This window comes from Rousettus aegyptiacus, unplaced genomic scaffold (genome assembly GCF_014176215.1).
Source record: "Rousettus aegyptiacus isolate mRouAeg1 unplaced genomic scaffold, mRouAeg1.p scaffold_m13_p_2, whole genome shotgun sequence".
Taxonomy (NCBI): domain Eukaryota; kingdom Metazoa; phylum Chordata; class Mammalia; order Chiroptera; family Pteropodidae; genus Rousettus; species Rousettus aegyptiacus.
The window spans coordinates 150,493,957-150,507,773 of NW_023416295.1; the positions used below are offsets into that span (position 1 = coordinate 150,493,957).

Sequence of the window (13,817 nt, forward strand, 5' to 3'; positions counted from 1 at the left end):
GATTCCAATGACGCTGAGCGTCAGTCGGAAGTGACGATTCGGCCGGAAGGCAGGTTTGCCCGGCAGACGAGACTTAATGGAACGACTAGAACAGCAACGCGGAGGCGCGAGATCGGCACGTAGGGCACGTGATGTCGGCCCGGCAGTGCTTGCGGACGGCGCCTGGAGGCGCTCTAGGCGAGCTGACCAGACGAGGACCGCCGTGCTGTTCCCGGGCTGAGATCACCGGATGCGAAAGCTGTTTCTGCTCTGCTCAGACCCTATGCTTGGCGCCTCCTATGAATTACACATGGAGCAACACGATCGGTGCGATCTGAACATGTAAACTGTATAATCAGAGTTTTCAGCAGCGGTCCAAACCAGCAAACATCTAAGAACTTTTTTCAGTTTGTATTTACAACTGTATAGACAACTCCTTTAGGATTGTCTAGAAGTAAGTCCCTTAACCCCAGCCACCCCTTCTGTTCTGTAACATTCCTGTATTGCTAGTGTTTTAGACATGAGTGTTTTGCGGCTTTAATGTAGTTGAATTCCAAGTTTTATTTAAAATAGTTTGGAGGACTTTACAGCAATGGTCCCCAAACTTTTTTGATAAAATACATTAATAAAATACATTGGTAAATACATTAATAAAAAAGTTTGAGCCCGCACTCCCAATATGCAGACAATAATTTGTAAATTACATGTACATTGCAACAAACAAAATAGTAGATCGTAAAAACTAAATAGAAATAGAAAATCTGGTACTGTCTTCCTGCACGCATTCCACTTTGGGTATCACCTCTCTGTGTATCCACCAGAACTGTTGATTGATTGCTCATACAAAAGCTTTCTTGAGCAGGAAAGGTCCTTTCTTTGGGCAAGTTATTTCTTTCCATTGATGACAGAATTTAAACTTAAAACAGCAGAGATTTTTGTGACTTAGCGCAACGTTATCCCCAAGCCCATTATGTCTTGGCACATACCAATAAATATTCAACCAGCACAAACGTCTATGAATGTTTCCTTCCTTGCCATCATCTTCTTTATGATATACATGTATTGTTATTCAAGTCTAAAGACTTAAATAGGGACTTGAAGTGCTTCCCCATTCTATTTCCTTAGCATTTTGTTCTTTAATTTGTAGTTCAACATTTACTATATATGTTTTCCATAATCTTTTGGAAATCCAACATACACACCCCCATGCACATACTGCATTCACACTTAAATTGTGAGCTTCTTAATGGCAATGGTTTGTACTCTAGTTTGTGTTCTAGTACCAGAAGAGTGAATGGCATTTATTCTTGAATAGTGAATGCTCAACAAATGCTTGTTTACTGATTACATAAATAACTGCATTGCTGACTGAGATAAATAAGTAAAAGACACAACTCAAAACAACTAGTTAGTAAAATATTAGTATATCTTCATATATTGCTCATTTTGTGTAGGTAAATATATAAATGATAACTACTTTTGTCTCTAAAGAATGTGTATTTCCTGAGTTGTAAAAGTACTATATCATAATCAACTGACTTTAAAGTCAGCATAATATTAGAGAACAGATTATGCAATTAATATAATTAACCACATTAAAATAATAAAGGAGAAAAATATCAATATATGTGTAAAAAGTGTTATCAACAGCCAAGATGAAAACTTCTAAATACTAGAAATAGAAGGGATCTGGTAGAATATCCTAAAGAAACACCACAACTAACAGTGAAACACTGAAAGCATTCCATATTAGGTCGGGTAGAAGGAGTGCTGAAAGGGAAGGGGAGTAGAGTAAGCAGAGAGTGGGTAATAAAGAGGATTGCATAGAAAGAGACTCAAGACTACAATGCAAATCTGAAAACATCTTCTTCAAGCAATTTCCTTACATAACTCACTTCCACTCACATTATATTAGTGAGATATGGCCACAAGGAAGTCTGGGAAATGTAGCCTAGCTGGGCATCCGTATGCTCAGGGAAGCAGGAATTAATTTGGGTGTGCCAGAGTCTCAGACTATTACCTATTTTCATTTGCTCTCTTCCCTTTAAGTCGGGGGTCCCCAAGCCCCAGGCCGCAGACCTGATACCAGTCAAAGGCTTGTTAGGAACCAGGCCTCACAGCAGGAGGCGAGCAGCAAACCAAGCTTCATCTGTATTTGCAGCAGCTCCCCAGCACTAGCATCATCTCCTCAGCTCTAGCATCACCACCTCAGCTCCACCTCAGATCATCAAGCATTAGATTCTCGTGGGAGAGCGGTCCACAGTGCCAGAAAGGTTGGAGATTGCTGCTTTAAATTATCTTTTCTACTGCACTGTGTGCTTTTCCCACTTTTTTTTTTTTTTTACTTTTTTATAGCAATTCTCCTTCTTCTTATTTCAAATGTAGTTTTTATATATAATTTGTCAACCTAAAAATAAAAGGCCAAAGTTAGAGGCAACAATCATTTATTTGAGATTAAAAAAATTTTTGCAATTCTGGGAAGCACTGATTCAGTCAGAAACTCACAGAGTGTTTCAATTAAGAAGCGAAGTTAAGGGTATTTATGACAAAGGGAGGAGAAATAATTACATGACTAGAAGGAAAGAATTTCTATTGGTGTTACTAAGCCAAGGAAGGAATTTCTATAGGTGCAAATCAGCTAAGTTATTCTTTAGCTATACATAGTGGTGCTAATTCTAAATAATGTCTTTAATTTTCAGTCTAGTAGTCATAGCAGGATGTATACTTTCCTGTTAGCTTTGCAAGCAGTTGTTTGAAATATAGTATTGCTTTGGCCCAGTCCAAAGGTAATTTTGCCCTTTTTGAACATTTCAAAGATTCGAGAACTAAGATGTGCAAGGCAGTTCTTCCGGGGTGGCAGTTCCAACTCCATTTTGAAGTGGCTCCATATTATTTTTCATACATTCATATTGTGTTTTTTACTTCAGTTTTTTTCCTTAACTCTGCCTTGCATCTCCATTTGATTTCACGTTATTTCTTTTTTGTCTCTTGTTTTAGAGTTCTTTTTTTTTTTTTTTGACTTTTTTAAAGAGTGTAGTGAAATTTTCATCTACACATTTTTTTCAGTAATTCTTTGTTTTTTACATTTATATTTCATTTATTTAAAACAATGTATTTGTCAATGCAGAGATCTCATCATTCATCTTTAAATGGTAGCATTTAAACTACCATTTAAATGATAATTTAGTTGTTATTTGTGCAAGAACAGTGTAAGTGTATTCTTTTTAATTTTCGGTTTTTTGAGGGGAAGTGTTTTGGTTATATACTTAGCACGTTAGCTAACATGAGAATAAATATGAGTTTAGGATTTTGGAATGAAATGGGATGTTTGTGGGGTGAAAAAAATCTCAAATTATATGTAAATGAAAAGAAGGGAGACAATATGATGAACACATTGGGTACTGCTGTTACCTTAGTATTTTGAATAAAATGATCAGGTGTCATGGTTTTTTGGATAGAGGTAGAGAGAAATACAGATAGTTTGATAGGATAAAATGAGATCCCCTCCCCCAGCATCACCTGCACTTTTCTGAGAGGAAATATTACATTGTCAAAAACACTATATTTGGAGCTGGCACCATTTTTCCTAAATGATTCATAAACAGTAATTCCAAACTAAAGTGATAGTTCTAATAATATGGATACCGTTAGAGGAATAAGCCAGAAGATCCATATCCAGGAATACAAGGGTTATTTTTTTTTCCAAAAGGATAGAGTCAAAGTCATATCAATTTAAAGATTATACCTACCTCACATCATGCTAGATCATGTTCATTGGGAAGAAAATTAATACTAATGGGATCGAGTTGCCCTTATTCTTACATTAATCGGGTAGAAAATGGCAGTAGCATGCACTGATAAAGAGACCAATCTAGAATCAGGTCATTCACTTTCTTTATCTCATAAAATTAGAGCCCATAGTACCCCTGGAAAATCCCTACATTTTCTGGCAAACCCCAGGCCAAGGAAAAATTTATCACCATCTGGACAAAAGTCCATGTAGTTTAACCACGCACAATGATGTGGCTCCTTTCCCATGTGAGGGCAAGTTGAATTTCCCTAAGAAAATAAGTGAGGACCCTAGATGGTGAAGGCTTGAGCAGGATCTGCCAGAAGAAGCTTAGAGTTTGAGAAAATAGAGTTCAGAAACAAGTGGCGGCTGTCTGAAGGCCTAAATGCTGAGGACTTTCTCTCCTCCTTCTCTCTCTCGTATAAGAAAAAGAATTAAGTCACAACTCCTAGTTTCTTCTATTGTATACTGATTGGGAGTGTTTATTTAACTCTTCTATAAAAATAGCTGTGTAAATGGCCATTGTAGCGTGTAGGAAGTCACCAAGAAGCAAACAGGAAAGAACAAATCTCTTTTTCCTCACCAATGTGACAGTTTTCCTGTCATGTCTCCTGCTAGAAGGGCCTAACACAGACCAGCCTGGGGAAGCAAAAATGTGGTTTGCAGAGTCTTGACACCACCATCACGAAGGAGAGAATGAAAGAGTCGGCTAGAGTTGTGTACAATATCTGGCCCAAAGATTTACAATAGGGCAAATAGAAAATATATATAAGGGTATGTCCTTGGTAAAGGATCTGAAGAAAAATGGTAGCTTCTTCTCAATTAATATACTTCCCACCTCCTACACACAAGTCCAATCAACTGTATTTCCTACTGACACCACCATTTATCAAGGCACCATTAAAGAGTGCTTCTTTTGTATTTCATACCTTGTGTTCAATTAATTAGCAACTTGTGTCAATTCTACCACTTAAATTCCTTCTGCATGCATACTGTCACTAACCTAGTGTAGGCATACATGGTTTTTCACATTATCTAATGTAACATTCTTCTAAGTGGTATTTCTGTCTCTAGTTCCATTTCTCCTAAATTTTGTGAGTCTTACCCCAAGCTGCATAATAATACTACTATCTCAGAAACTTTGTAAAATATCTCATTCTCAAGGATCCTGATTTAACTGCTTTGGAATGGATCTGGGGATCAACATTTTTAAAACTCCCTAGGTAGTTCTAAAATGTGGCTATGAGACCTATTATTTTATTCTGTCCTCCAAATTAGTATCAAATTATTTTATTATCTTCTGGCATGCAAATCCAGTAATTTAAGTCCATTACTCCAAATTCTTCAATGGTTATCCATATCAACAGTTAATGTGTCCAGTGTTCTTCTTGGTCTGCTTTCCATGTACCTCTCCAATTCCTGCTAATTCTTACTAGCACTCTCACTGAACTGTCAACTTCTAATTTCATTTTCCAACAGTGTTGAGGCTCTTGCAGTTTCCTAAACACGAGATATGCTCTCACTTATCCATGCGTATGCATGTTTTATTCCTGCCAGGAAAAGACCCTGACTCAAATCACAGCAGATTTTAATCACATGTTTTAAAACACCAAATGGAACTTTAGTGTTTTAAAGCATCTTTCAAAACATTATTTTTTTGTGATGCCAATCATGTGAAAAATTGTGAATGCATATGCAAAAATTTGAAAGAAATAAAATGTTAACTGTGATTGTTTCTAGGTAGTGGGGTTATAGATTTTCTTTTCTATACTTTTCAATAGTTTAGAAGTGTTCTACTATGGAATATATTACACTTTAAACCGAAAATAATACAATTTATTGGAAAAATTATTTATGTATTTAAAAAACACCAGATATACCACTATATATGAATCTCTTTGATTCCTACATTAAGATACAAGCATTTGGTAACCAAATAGAATAGTAAGAAAAACTAACATTTGCGTTAAGAGTTTTTGCCTCCAGTCCTACACACAAAAAATATATTTTAGCCACTAGATGGCAATCTCGTCACATGTATTGTCTCATGTATACCAGTGAAGCCCCTTTGTAGGGATTGTGCATAGTTTATGTAAATATTTTTATTTTTCAACTAACGATTATATTATTTACATTTAGAAGATATTTCATTACACACTAAGAAAATTGTGGGCTTTAATTATCTAAAATTTAAATCAATTTTCTTTGATTTATATTCTGCATCTTACATTTATTGGTATCATTCCAACCAGTTCTATTCTAATGAGCCTTACCTCACTATTTAAAAAGTGATAGAAATTCCCTTTAGCCATGAATTTCCTTTTGCTTTTATTCATAATTTAGACATTTTCGGCTTACAGATGATACCCACAAGAATTAGTCTCTCTAGTATTATTATTCAAGGCTGAGGAGATGGCCATCTTCCTCCTATGTGCACCAACTCCAGATTGGCAGAAACCTAAGAACTGGGTCAATTTGAATCAAATTTCCCAAAGTAAGAGGAGAAGGGATATTTCTTTGGGGAAATGTCCTGGTGACATATCTGTGTAAGATTGACTTAAAATCTTGTTCAAAATAATGTATTCAGGGGTATTAATAAATATTCTTAAGATTTTAGGTGATAACAGATCCTTAGGCAAGATTTCAAAAATTAACTGTTGCCCAGTTTTCAATGCTGTTTGTGTATAATGTATTACACGCAGCAAAGAAATCTCAAATTTTCTTTAGTCGTTTCCTCTTTCTCTATTCCTTTTTTTACAGTCAGATTGCTTGTCAAAACTTATTCCTTTCCGTGTTTTGCTTTAGTTAAATGATGACTTATTCTCCTGGCATTACACTTTCAATTTACAATAAACAGTACTCAGGGAATGAGTCAAATTTGGTAGACTCGGAGCTGTTTATCTGCCAGATCAATTGGGCCTTTTGCTTTCAAACACGTGAGGTGCATTTCTAATGTCTAAATTTAAAGGCTGAACATTATATGCAAGAAGAATTACTATATATTAGAAAAGAATATATAAGCATATTGTATTTTTTCACATTTTTTGTAATTTAAAAATGTTTTGTGCAAATTTTTTGGAAGACTTTAAAAGCTCAAAGAAAAATTAAAATCACTCATAATTTCTCTACTCATGGAAAGTATCATATAAGTAGCTGTAAAACCAATTATGAGAGTTGGTAGTTAGAGAAGTCTAGTATTTCTGCATTCTCATCATTTCCCCTAGTGAAATTTTATTGTTCAGAGTTTTATTGCTAGTTTTATTGTGAATGATTTTAAAGACAATAGCAAAAAATATAGTGTGCTTTGGTCTTCAGCTAGCTGTCAACCTATATTTAAAAACAAACAACGTTGGTAAATTAATTTATTTTCTTTACCATTATGTTTAAGTTAAATCTTTTCCTTAATTTATGTTAACAGGACTACAAATGAACTCTGAGGGATAAACTGTAGCTATTTGACTGAGTAGATCTTTCTTAGGATAACAGAAACTCCAAATGCTCTTCTCCCTACTCCACAATTTTCTGTGGGGCCTCTGCAAGTTAATTATCTTCTTTGTGTGCTTAATCCTCTTAGAGTGCAGCCCTCATCACTTCTGCATTCTATGCCATTCTGTGAGGATGAATGTTTCTCTTTATCTTCTGTGTATAGAAATGGAAAAAAAAAAAAAGAGAATTAAAATAAGAGAACAGGAAGCCTAAGTTTTACATCAAACTTAAGAAATATGGGTGCAGTGTCTAGAGAATTCAAAACGTCTGCCTCAGTCCTTTAGGACATTTTAGAACATAATTTGAATTTTAAAATAAGATTAGAAGTCAGTTTTCAAAGTGAATATTGGTTGTCTTTCCATTCTTTTCCTCATCTGTTCAAACAAAAGTAACATTATCTCTGCCTATTAATTACTATTTAGTGTGAGCATAAAGTGAATTTTAAAATAAATGGCATTATAGATTTCTTTTTAAAAAATTTCATATTAATTCATTCAAAGAACATTTTTGGAGCACTAAGACTGATTAATGATATATAGCTTTAGTGTCTAGTGAAAGAGTCAGAAAAATATAGAACCATAATGTCTAAAAAAATTATTAATACAGTGCTACTGTGTTTCAGGTGGTGTCTTAAAGATTGGATATAGAGCAGTAAACAAACAAACATTCTGCTGTCATGGAGTTTACATTTTAGTGGGGGTAGATGGAAAGTAGATAAATAAATCAAAGAATATATATGGTAATGAGCACTGAGGAGAAAAATAATGGGCTATAGGGAGTGTCATTTATAAAGTTACAGTTTAGCAAAATCCTCAAGAAAATAAAGGAGTAAGCCATGTGGATACCTTCCTTCAGGAGAAGGAAGAGGAAGGAGGCCACCAAACCTTGAGCGGAGATTGGTAGGAAATGAAGTGAGAGAGGTAAGGTGGAGGGTGGGGGTAAGAGGGATTGGGGGGGCAGATCATATAGATCTTTGTGAACATCGTAAGGATTTTGGCTATTATTTAGAGTGAGATGAAAGCCAACTGGAGAGTTTTGAACAAAAGAATGAGATAATCTGAGGTTAACACAGAGATACAAATTAGGAGAGTATTGCAATAATCCCCTGTACAGATGATAGAAACATGTAGCTGTAGCAGTGGAAGTCATAAGAGGTGATCAGATTCTAGATATGTTTTGAAGGAAAAGCTGACAAAATATGCCAATGAATTGGATGGGGGCTGTGAGAGAGTCAAGTTCTGTTTATTATTATTTTGCAATAATGAACGTGTACTCACATTTAATAAATGCCTATTTTATGCTGTATAAAATATAGCTTCTATTCTTCTTTGACCACTGTTTGTTCCAGCAACTTCCCTGAGGTGTGCTTTTTAGTTTTCTAAAACCTACTTACTTAATGGTTTTATATGTTCCTTTGAAATATGTTTTATCATTTGTTTGTCCTGCTAAGTCTTCATCCTACCTAAAAATTTCACAATTCCAATGGAATACAATTGAGAACATAGGGATCTACCTTCTGTCAGAAAAGGTAATGTAATTTAAAATCCTTACTCATCAAATCATCTCTGGAAAACAAATAAACCAATTCTCTTATTTTATTCCCAACATTATATAAGGAACCTTGAAGCCCTTTTTTTTTCATGCTTATTTCTACAATTTTCACAGGAGAGAACATGCCCCAATGTACCCTTCTCTAATCTTATCACATTAAGGATAAGTCACAACTAAAAATGCATTCAGTCCTACTCCAATAAGAGACAACCCAGCCATTACGAAAAATTCTCTGAGACCAAGCCATTTTTGTGCTTCTTTCTCTATGAAGTGAATGCTTTGCTCTGAGGAAGGTTTTGTTACTATTTGGTTGGTCCATAGATGTGGATGGCACCATGTAAAGGAACCTGTATTAGTTTCTCTGGGCTGCTATCACAAATTACTGCAAACTGGGTAGCTTAAAACAACAGAAATCTATTCTCTCCCGATTCTGGATACTGAAACTCCAAAATCAAGGTGTTAGCAGGAGCAAAGCTATCTGTGAAATTTTTAAGGCAGAATCTATTTCATGTCTTTCTCTTAACTTCTGGTGTCAGCAATCTTTGGCAGTTGTTGGCTATAAATGCACCGCTCCAATCTCTGTCTCTTTCTTTATGTGGTGTTCTCTCTGTGTGTCTTCTGTTTTAGATTGAGGATTTATTATAAAAGGATAAAACTAAGGAATAGCCAGATGGAAAGATGCTTCTGGTAAGGTATGTGGGAAGGGATGTAGAATTTCCATGCCCTCACTAGGCATGTCGCTCTCCCCAGCACTTCCATATGTTCATCAATGTGGAAGCTCCAGAGTCAAAATTTTTGGTTCAAGTAATAATATTTTTAGTTAATGAAAAACTGAGTTGTTAATTTTATACTATGACACAGCCTATAATTTCTTTAACACCAAGGTCATAGATTTCTGCCAAAAAAAGATTTATTTCCTTTCCAAGCCCTAATATGTTACACTCCATGTAATTGGTTAGGCTCTTTATAATCAGTCAGAAAAACAATAAGAAACCCCTCTTCTATAATGGCTATCAATCAGGCTTCAAAACTATTTTTACCACAGATCCCACCAGATCTTTTCGATCAGTTTTCAAGGGACCAGATCATTCACCAGACCCTGATACAAATTTGGATATGAGCCAAGTAGAAGACCCTCTCCATCTATTTATTAAAGATTATTCAAAATTTTGGTTGCCTCATTCAAATAGTGCAATGTCTTAGCTGTTTCCGAGTAAGTCAGAAAGTCTTTCATTACCTATATTAGATGACAGTGCTTACCTGAGTGTATTATTTGGCAGACCCTTTCATGTAAGTAAACCTCGTCTAAACCATCCAGGTATGACTGCGGTCCTACTATTTCGATCATGGCTCCAGCAGCAGCTTAAGGCTTTCCTTCTTCATGCCATGGTTGGTTTGGGAATTCATTTGGCTTAAATTTGCAGGTAGTGTGGTCTCTGTGAGCAAAAGTAGCTGGGGATGGCAGAGACAAAAGAAGTGAGGCAGATACTGATACTTTATTCATATTTGTTCCTGAATATCACCTTTTTAAATATTCAGAAGTCATCACCAACTTTACTAGGTTTTCAACAGGAGGCATTGGGACACATCCTTTCTGCCAGTGTCATATCCGGGCCCTAGGAGATGTCATCATTCATTTAAGATATACTTTCTGACTTCTTACATTGCTACTTACTGCCTTGGGGCTAAGGATTGGGTGAGGAGCAAGGGCTCCACTGTCATGGTACTTACATTCTGTTAGGAGAGATAAGTAATGAACAAGTGCATATCTTAATTAAATAATTTCCCCAAAATGATAAGACTGTGAATGAAATAAACAGAATGATGTAATCAACTTACTTTCATAGAGGGTGAGTAGGACAGCAAGGCTACTTTAGAATGAGTCAATAGAGAGATGGCATTTGCCATGAGACCTGAAGGATGAGAAGGAAACCGTCATCTTAATAAATATTTATTTAAATTATAACATGTATAAACCCGGTATTAGGTATTGGGAAAGGTGTACTGAGAGAAAAAAAATATAAAGATGAAGAAGACATGGTCGTTATCCTCTGGAACCTAATATCTAATGAGGAAGACAGGCATATATATATTAATAACCATAATTCACAATAGAAGTGTTAGGTAAACAAAATGCCGAAGTTGTACAGAAAGAGAAAGATAATTCTTATTCAGGTATTTGGGAAGTTTCGAAAGCTAGGCTTCACAGATGACGGGGACAGCTGAGCTTGGCAATAAGAATAATGGCTCATAGCCATCAAGTCCTGTCTATATGTCAGCCACTGTGCTAATGGGATGTACAGGAATTCTATCATTTAATCCTGCTAACCCTAAGAGGTAGATGCTATTAATCATTCTCACTTCACAATAAATATATGAACTGGAATTTGAACTAAGTATGAGCTCATTCTTATACGGATACTATGCACTTATATAAGATAATCAGTTGATTAGCTATGTTTTTCTCTTTGTAACTTATTCTTTTGGTGTTGTGTATCATTTAAACAACTCTCACCACATAATTCATAGTACCATTCCAAAATATATGCACACAATAAAAATATTTAAATGTTATAGCTCTCCAAACTTAAGAATGCACGAGTTATTAAAATAAAGTACATCACATGTATCTTGGTTTGCTGTTTTCTAAACAGAATTTTATTTTATTTATTTCACCTAAAATCAATATCACAAAGTAAATGTATATGTGTAGACAAAAAGGGAATGTGAGTCGCTTTTTAAATTCGTTTCCTGTAAACCCATAAAGCACCAAAAGGTTTATAACCTGGGTACGATGCTAGCAAATAGAATTGGAACTCTTACTGGAAACCTAACGTGTGAGAATTAGGTTTGGGTAAACGCTTTCTTGAGAAAACAAGGTGATAGTTTATAATTTGTATTTGGAAGGAAATAACACTAGCACATATTCTCTTTCTCTCTCTCTCTCTCTCTCTCTCTCTCTCTCTCTCTCTCTCTCTCTTTGCCTTTTATGAAACAGTAATATATTTGTGACCCTGGAGATGTAAGAATGTCATATGTTGATTTATTTGTTATTTTTTGCCTGTGATAAATGAGAGATGATCCTAAAAGTTACATTCTTCCATATTTTAGATAGTGATGCTGAGTCAAAGATAAAACTATATCGAATTTTGAAAGTGAAGCATTGAGTATTAATTTTGAGGATCTCTAGTAAGGTTTACTTTAAAGCTGATTGTAATTTTTTCCAATCTTTTAAAATTTCTGTTCTAGCAGAAATAAACTGAGGGGCACAGTTCACACCCTAGGAAATCAATTTTCACTTCTAAAAATTGGCCATCTCAGCAGAAAGGACATAAATTGAATAACATTGTCTATTTGACTATCTCATTTTTGTAAGATTTATTTTGGGGGGACATGTTGGGGAGTTTTTGTTTGGTTGTTTTACTTTCTTCCCTCCTTCAAAGCTGGGAAAAAAAGATGACATACTGACAGGGGTATAGATTTGATTATCAACCAGATTTAACCTAGAAACTATTATGAGATCTATTTTGATATTGTCATGCATTAAATTATCTACATAATATGCATGTCTATAATAATTATATAATACATATTATATATAGTATATTATATAATATATATGTAATATATAATACATATATAATGCATATTAATATATGACATTATTTATATATTATTATATTACATATTTTTATCAGAAAAATGAATTTTATTTAATAAGCAAGTACACAAACACACATTCACAGGCATATGTAGCTAAAACAATATTTACTCTTATCAGGTGAGATACATTATGAAATTTTCTGCTCAATGTTCTTTCATGTAAAAAAAAATGCAAGTTGCAATTTAGTAACAAGTTTTGCAAACCATGAATATGTTACAACATGTAACAGCTCTAGAGCATTATCAATGTTAACTTATAATTTTAGGGAAATTTATAGTTTTTCTCCTTTTTAGAATTAGCCCACGAGAGTACTCTATGTACTTAGAGAAAAAAAAATTAACACAGCCTTGTTACCATGTATCTAGCCTGGACATGGCACATGTTTTTCAATGTGTTTAAATCACATACCTTCCCAATCCCAAGAACTGAGGGAACGACTAACAACTATATTAACAGGACCTTATGTTTGTACTGTACTGCACATTTTATATAAAAGTCCTTTTTATGTATATTATTACCTGTGAGGTAGGCAGGGAAAATATTGGATTTAACATATAATGATTTGATATTCTAATGTATGAAAGCAATTTCCTCCTATCTTTAAACATCTAAGGGAGAGATAGACAAAAAGTTACACCGATTAGAACTGGAGAGACATATGGGTTGGAATTTGGATTATGTGGATGGTACAGAATTAACCTACAGATAGTTACTTGTTACTTAAGTCCCTGCAACAGATTGTGATTTTATTTTATTTTATTTATTTATTTTTAGGCAAGGCAATCCTTGATTGACCTCACAGATTACAAGGATCTTGTCAATTTACAATCCCTTATTTTTATTTTTTATGCCTATAGCACCTAGTCTTCCTGGGTGGTCTCCCATCTATGTACTAACCAGGCTCGACTCTGCTTAGCTTCCAAGATCAGATGGGATCAGGCTTGTTCAGGGTGGCATGGCCGTAGACCAGATTGTGATTTTTAAAGACAGTTGCAATAGTATTTCCTACCCACATGCTCTTCAAGACTCTTGTTACTAACCCTGGGTCCCTTCCCTTTGAATCTGGGCAGGCCATTGTGACTGCTTCAAGTAAAGTAAAGAAAGGCCATAAAAATGTCACTCATATCCACTTGTGGGACATTCACTATTAGGACAATAACTATGGTATGAAGAGGCCCAAGAAAATCACAGAGGGACCCATGTGAGGAGGAACTGAGGCCCCTGGCCACAGCTACAGCTGAGCTTCCAGCTGAGAGCTAGCACCAACTTGCCAGGCACAGGATGAGCTGTATTGAAAATGGATTCTCCAAACCCTCATCAGGCCACCCCAACTGACACTATGTGGAG

At 35.2% G+C, this 13,817-nt stretch overlaps 1 pseudogene; it reads right to left on the reverse strand.

Moving 5' to 3' along the window:
- Window positions 1–13,318: 13,318 nt before the first annotated feature.
- On the reverse strand, window positions 13,319–13,437 carry LOC118613922 (annotated as a pseudogene).
- Window positions 13,438–13,817: the final 380 nt, after the last annotated feature.